The sequence below is a fragment of the Lagopus leucura genome, unplaced genomic scaffold (genome assembly GCF_019238085.1).
Source record: "Lagopus leucura isolate 7727_CA_CO unplaced genomic scaffold, USGS_WTPT01 Super-Scaffold_741, whole genome shotgun sequence".
Lineage (NCBI taxonomy): Eukaryota > Metazoa > Chordata > Aves > Galliformes > Phasianidae > Lagopus > Lagopus leucura.
The window spans coordinates 11,182,706-11,190,205 of record NW_024962256.1 but is presented as its reverse complement, the minus strand read 5'-3'; the positions used below and the strand labels follow the sequence as shown (position 1 = coordinate 11,190,205).

At 47.3% G+C, this 7,500-nt stretch overlaps 1 protein-coding gene and 1 long non-coding RNA gene across 13 annotated transcripts in view; one reads left to right on the top strand and one right to left on the bottom strand.

Annotated features, from left to right (window-relative positions):
- The window catches only part of EBF3 (EBF transcription factor 3), a 111,770-nt gene that overhangs the window by 6,276 nt on the left and 97,994 nt on the right, over nucleotides 1–7,500 (top strand). The window lies entirely within an intron of this gene.
- Nucleotides 1,149–2,280, bottom strand: LOC122175734. The gene is made up of 3 exons (XR_006177494.1): nucleotides 2,147–2,280; nucleotides 1,840–1,905; nucleotides 1,149–1,737 (listed from the first exon to the last, which is right to left on the bottom strand). It is a non-coding gene; the product is annotated as an uncharacterized LOC122175734 (long non-coding RNA).

Below are 7,500 nucleotides of genomic sequence, written 5' to 3'. Positions count from 1 at the left end.
GCAGCGGAGAAGCGATTCTTTTTTTCCAACGCTGTGGTAGCAGCAAATGTCGATTTCTGATTGAGCGTAGATGATGGAATCGGTACCTCGGAGTAATAAATGGCAGTGAGACACATCCGTGTGACTTCGGGATGGGAGGAGAGGGCCGGTCTGTCTGCAAGGAGGTCGTGTTTCAGGAGCTTTCATTACAAAGTTATCTTTTGATCGTGAACTTTGCTGTCCAGCGACTGAAAAATTAAACCTGGAAAACTCCGCGAGTTAAGCCTAAAGAAATATGCACCACCAGTGGAGAGCAATGCTAATGTTTAACTAGCTGAAATAGCTGTTTGCTTAGTGGAGAATGTGAGGTATCTGACAGAAGGGACATCTCTCTTATTAGTAATCAAATAGGGCTGACCAGTTGTTGCCATCACTCTGGGATTGTGTCAGGCAATTGAGAATAAGTTCAACACTTTATAGAACTCCGACTACAAAAATCAATAGAATTATATTTGCCTTTAGTGTTTTAGCTATGGAAATCATATAGCGCCGGGTTGTTGCCTCGCGAGCCGAATTTATTTCTGCTTTGTTGGCTGAAAAATAGTTGGAAGTGGAGGAATGTTGGTGTGGTGGAGGAGCGGCAGCGGTGCAGAGTGCGTTATTGGATTAGGGGAGCGCTCATTGTTCCGAGTTTGCAAGAGATGTGTGACTTTTGCGGGCGTAAGTGGTGAATCGCATTAAAGTGTGAATGCAACGGAACGCTATGAAAATTAACCGGGAAGGAAAACGAGGGGGATGTTTTGCTCTTCTCTGCTCGGTCGGGCTCTAATTTACAGATATGGTCGGAGCGCTCATTTCGTGCCTATTGAGCTACACTGAGTGGTTTGCAAGGAGTTTGTGTTTATGGTCCGTTCGCACGATGAAACGTGGCACAAACAGCATTCTTCAGTGATTAGGGGTTATAATGATGTATACATAGTAATGTTCCACAGTCATCGTGAGTTAAATTACGTCGGTTCTGTGAGGGGCGATCCCAACAAAACCAGAACGAGCCGTGCAGTGTCAGTGCTTTTCTGCCTCCCCCAAATGAGCAGAAGTGCGTTACAGTTTGGTATTCCAGAAGCATGAGAAGATATAAAAAATCAGAAAACATTTGGTTAATGGGTTTATCATGTTTATTTGAATAAGGAAGATTGAAACTCCATTTATGCCTAGCATAAATGCTTTAGAGATCTTAATTATTGATGAAAAATCTGCCGTGCTTCTAAATTTAAAGATATGACAATTTTATAGGAATTTTAATCACCTTCCACATTAGGAATTTTCAAGATTTTGTTTTTATGAGGATGGCGCGTATCTCAGCCTTGCAAAGAGCAGCCAGAGCTGCAGGGCTGTGCACACGCATGGGGCTGAGCAGGGGCTCGGGACGGTCCTCTGCGTCCCACCATGTGCTTTTAAAGCAACTCTTGAGTGCAGCGTTCAGCAGCTGAGCACACTGCAGCGAACACAGAAGGAAGGCAGGCGCGTGGAAAAGCTCTGCGCAGGCATCGGTCCTCTGACACCACCAGAGTGTATTTCCAGGTCCCCAAATTTACGTTTGCTGGCGCTGAGCATTGGTAGTTGGTCACCTACATGGGTTGGTGGTGTTGGGTTTCGGGTTTGTGTTTCCTCCTGAGCGTCGCAGAGCAGTGTTCCCCCAGCAGACCCCTGGCTCGGTTTACACTTTCCCATAAGAAGTGTTACCGCTCCGGTAGTTGGCTGCAAGGAAGGATCAGACACAGCGTGCTTCATCCTTTTGTCCTTTGGACACATTTAGCAGCTTCTGACCAGATAAGGCATTTTTGTCCTCAGGATACAAACCAATAACTCAGTGCTGAATTGAGATCTATGGGCGTCCATTCGTTCCAGCCCACACCAGGAGTCGCTCTGATAGTTGGAATGGTTTATCGCAGTGGGGGAAAAAAGGAAAAGAAAAAAAAAAAAAATCCAACAACCTTTTTTGCACCTTGGGAATAATAATTTGCTAGCAGTGAAGCTATTTTAAATAAACTTCTGTAAGCGTACATGCGAATGCTGCAGTAAGATCTGAGCGCGAAAACAAAACCAAGGCCTTGCAACGGCGATACCGCCTGCCCTCCCACCTTCTAATTCATTGAGAACCATTTACCTCAGCGTGGTTTTCTCATGCAGCGTGGCTGAGTGTGCACACTTGTGCTTCTGTGCACGATGAGGTGTCCTCTGCCACATCAGGGATGTTCGCACGGCGCAGCAACGCGTGGAGTCACCAAGAAACCACCATAAAGTGCAGCGCAGTCAGGAAAGAGATGCTGCAGGAAAAGCATCCCTGGGAAATGAGGCTGACCCAAAGAAAAGCAAATAAAAGAAAGGAAAAGGCCCATATTTTCTTTGCGGTGTTGCTGAAAAGGATGGGAGTATCATTTTCATAGTGGAATAATGTTTTCTGGGAAAACACAAAAGCAGATGTTCCTCATTAGGAACACCCATTGTCTACATATCACAAGTATGAACAGATAAATCTATCCTATTTCACCCATACATTCCAATGGCTGTAAATGATTACAGGATGCCGCAGTAACTGCTAAACCAAAACCACACTGTGTGCTAAAATAATTCCTCCGTGCCATCACAATATATTTTATTGGAAGGTATGGAAATTCCTGGGAAGACACATCCTCCTGTCTTTTCCTTTCCTTGTTTGGCTCCGTGGTGACCAACTGTTGAGAGCTGAGGAGCGATGCTGGAGGAGTGGGGCATGGGGCAGCTTGGGGCACGGGGCAGCATGCAGGCAGGGGCAGCTTGCAGGAAGGCAGCTTGCAGGCAGCAGTGAGAAGCTCACGGGCAGCTTGCAGACAGTTTGCAGGCAGGCAACAGTAGCAGTAGGCAGCCTGCAGGCAGCAATGGGCAGGTTGCGGGCAGGGAGCTCTCATGCAGCTTCCATGCAGCTCCCATGCAGCAGCGGGCAGCTTGCATGCAACCATGCAACTTGCATCCAGCAGTGGGCAGCTCTCCAGCAGCAGGCAGCTGGCAGGCAGGCAGCTCTCACACAGCAGTGGCATGCAGCTGACTTGCAGCTATCACATGCAGCACAGGCTGCCTGTGCACCACGGCATGTCCTGCATGCCCTGCACTGCTCCTCCAGATGGTCTCCCCGCTGCCCTGCTCTGCTGGCACCTCTGCAGGCAGCCAGGGCCCCCTCCCCGCAAACCTGGCATGGCGTTGCAGGGTTTGGAGGCTTTATCATTCCGCGTGTGTCCCACTTTCCTGTCGGGCAGCCAGACATCTGTTTATCCCATTTCTTTCGTACAGAGTTTGGAATAGCTTTAGTTTGGGGGAATAAGAAGTTTTGTCATATTCAGCAGCTGTTGCCGAGCCCTGCAGCTCCCGGCATACTTGCGGGCTGACCTCAGGCTGCGCGTGGGGCGGACGCTGCCCGCATCCCACACCTCTGCACGGCCGCTGGGTGCCCACCGTGGCTCTGCCCGGGGTCCTCAACCTACCCACGGTGCAGGGCTGCGCCTTGGCTGCGGTGCTGGAGCAGTGGCCGCAGACTAATGGGAGGGTTTTTTAGGCACCAGTGTTTCCTTTCACTTCCTGTCACAAAGGTCAGCGGGAGCGACCTTTGCTGGCGGTGCCGGGCGCTGAATTATTCATGTGATTGACTTTTTGTCAGCGCACACAGTTGTGCTCTGGGACATTTTATTCATTTACCTCATTTAAAGCGCCTTTCTGCACCTGTTCAAGTATTAATATCATGTAATTTGGGCCTAATGCCGATTTTGCTGAACACTCATTATATTTTTTATTAGCTATATTTCCAAACGATTATGTATGATTATTACCCAGCCTTACAAACAGCAATGGGTTATTCCCCAGACCTTTACATCTTCTTGTCAGGTTGTTTTCAGAAGCGAGGAGGATAAACATTTGACCAGTCCCAATGTTTTTATTCCTACTCCATATCCAACCAGAGAACTTAAAGCTTTTTCCCTTATGGCTTTGCGAAAGCGTGATTAAATCCAACTCTGCGGAAGCTGTACAAATGCCAGCATTTATAAGGTCAACGCTTTTGTTAAAAATGCTATGTAAATGAGGATCTGCAAAAAGGGACATTAAATAAAATTAAATTCATTGTCTTCTTTAATGTCATTTACATTTTGGCTAAGCCCTGGCCTGTCAAGGAGGATTTTTAAAATAATTTTAATTACACATCATTTAGGGATCCAAGGTTTTCTATTCAGTAGCATTTGGATAACCTGCAAAATGGTGACTGTTTATTAACTTCTTAAATGACAACTTGTCATCTCAGCTGCACAGCGCAGGGAGAGCAGAGCAGTTTGGTGTCAGCTTCCTTTAATTCTTATATTTCTTTAAGACATGGGCACAGCTACCGAAGAACAAACCTTACCATACCCCCGCTGCTCTTCTGCTCTCATTGTCCTATAGGTGCCACCAGCATCAAAGTACGTTATAAAGCGACAACTTTCCCAGGCAACCGTTCCCTTAAAAATTGTCTCTACCAGAAACTACCCCTTGTATTTTTCCTTAGGCAGACGTGGCAGATCCATGGGTTTGCACTAATGATGGAGGCGGGCGGTTGCTCCTGCAGCACTCAGGTGTGAGCACCTCGCTGCTGCTCAGGGTGGAGGGTGATGCTGGGAGCAGGGGCTGCTCCATGCTGTGCTGCATTGCCGCAATGGGGAGTGCAGAATGAGAGGCGTGGGGTAGCAGAGAAGCAGGGCAGAGCAGAGAGATGGGCCTTCCTCATCTCCTCCTTTCTTCCCTCCTTTCCCCAGGCCCCTTGGCCACGCCACTGACATCCTTCTCTTAATCCCCGCTCTTAATCAGAGTGCGAGGCGCGGTTAATGAAATTGTGTAAATACCTGTGCTGCTGGAGGAGCGCTCCGAGCATCCTCCAACCATTGTTCCAAGCAAATCCCCAACGTGTTGGAGGAGACTTCTGTAACACTTTTTTTTTTTTTTTTTTTTTTTTTTTTTTCCCTCCCTGTATAATACTTGATTATTTGCAGGGAGCCAAAGGCATCACAGGACTGCTGTAGGACGGAGGAAGGGAATAGTCTGCTTTGGTGAGAAAGGAAAAGAGGGGGCAGGGATTTGAGCAAAGCTGTCAAAAACTATACTGCAGGAGGTACCCTGATACAAACCATCCCGTGCTTCTGCTGCAGCCTTATCAGGTGAAAAGCAAAGATACTGCCAGAGCCTGTAATTTGGTTAGGATGCCTTTGATGAATTGGATTAGGTTATGGAAAAATCTTTCAAACTCAGAGTTCTGGTACGCGAGCTTACAGGAAGTAAATAATTACCCTCAGACAGCAGATAATTAAAAAAAACAACCTGCGAAGCAAAGTGGTAGAGATGGCTTTAATAAAGCTCTGCACACGACGCAGGGCTGAGGGGTCTGAGTGCTGCGGGGTCATTGGGGACCACTGGTGGGGCGCGGGGACCCTGGGTGGGGAGGGAGGAAATTCCCGGCTTGAGGATGGGAATTGTCACTGCAGACAGCAGGAGGTGATTGACAAGCAGGGCTACAGGAAGGGAGAGCTCGGGGAGCTCAACCTGCGCTTGGCAGCGCTTCCAGGGCTCGCGCTCCAGGAAAATGAGAACCATTCACCTCGGCCAGGCTGCCAGAACACAAGCTCCTCTTGTTTGTTTATCTTCACAGCAAATCTCACAAAAATGCTTGTGGTCAAAGCGATGTATAACACAACACTGTGCTGGCATTATTAATCCACTATTAAAATAAAGATGGAACTACGCTTGAAAAAAATACCTGAAGCTGGGGGGTTTTACGGGCCGAGGGTTACCCAGGATTTTATGAGATGCAGTGATTGGAGTTTGCTGTTAACTGTTTTGGTTCATTAGCGATTGAAGCTGAAGGAAGCTCGCTGGTTCCTCGATGAGTCGGCTCAGCCAAACGCAACAGTGCTGCTCCGCTCTGGTTTGTGTTTTGTTGCTGAAGGAGCTCTCCTGATTTCTCTGAGATGGAAAGAATCCAGAGCGCAAACAGCATTTGTTGCATAGAAGGGGAACGTGTTTGTTCCGCCATGTGTGTGGATCCCGGTGTGCTGGGCTAAAGGCAAATCGAACAAAATAAAATATCTGCCATACTTTCAGCAAAAGTTTCACAGCCAGAAAATTACGCGGAGCCAATCATCGTGTGGTCGCGGTGCCAGAAGTGCATAAAGTAAACTGCATCATCTGAGCACAGCGGTGAGGATAGCGTTGTGTTTTCCCAATAATTCACTAGGAAATGAGTTTAACATGTGTGGAAAGGAAGGGGCTTACATTTGTGTTGTTGTAAGACATGTAGCATGGGCCCAGCTAGCGGAAGGAGTCGGCTCCAGCTTGTCTCTAGTGAAAGACGAAACACGGTTACACATCTGGTGAGAAAGAACAGTTCATTTGCCGAGACAGCTCGCTCTCTGCTGCAGCTGAAAGGAGCTATTTTGACAGAAACAAAGCCATGGGGGCTGGGGTGAGCGATTAGCGGTATTCTGCCCGCTAAAAAACTCCTTGGCCTTAATGATAAAGAAATAGGAAAGGAAATAAAGAGACCTGGCCTAATCCTCGGGCAGTGTTTAAGCAGGCTTTCGGAAAGCAGCAATGCAAACAGTGGCTTCTATGCACAGCTCCTGCTGCACTCTGTGAAAGTTTCTAAAAATAAGGGAAAGAATGAAAAATAGTACAGAAGTTGAAGGAGTTTTTGAGCAGATTTCTTCAGGCAGAAGCCTGGTCTGACTTTCAGGATAAAGCCATTTACCTTCACGTTTGTGCATGGGAAGAAGGGAACCCATCTGTCTGTGAGACCGTGGCACTCTCATTTTAAAGGTGAATTCACTGCTGAAAATGTTGCCTCAATGCTCCCCCTGCTCACAGCCGCTCAGAACGCTCAGCTAGGTTATAAAGCAAACACCAAGACCTGTGGAAGCCCCTGATCTACAAAACCCCACAATCCTATGGTTTGAGCGAGGCTATTAATACACAAAGGAGAGATGTGAGTGCCCTTTATTTTGAATAACAACCAATAAAATTGAATTGGTCTTGGTATTGTGTGGATTGTCAGGAATGCTCTTTACCAATCCAAATTTGATTAGGATTTCCTCTGTATGTTTGTGCAGTTCTTCTGTGGTTTGTGAGATGCTGATGGGCAGCAAGCTTCCTTTATCTAATCCAAATAGTGATATTAAGCTAGATACATATCTATCATTGTAACTGAGGAGGAAACTTGACCTGGACTCTGCTCTGCTGGAAACAGATGATGGCTGAGAGTACTGTAAGGGGCAGAAAAGTGAGGAGTGATTTGGTGGCACTTCTGCAGAGCCCACTGATGCCTGAGCAGCGATGGCTGCAAAGGGGAAGGAGAGTAACAGAGAGCAACACGTCACTGCAAAACTTTGTGCCTTTCCATTGGAGATTGACTTTAGAACTGAGAAGATACCCCAGCTTGTGCGTTGTCTGGCCTGCCAAGAATTCTGTAAATAA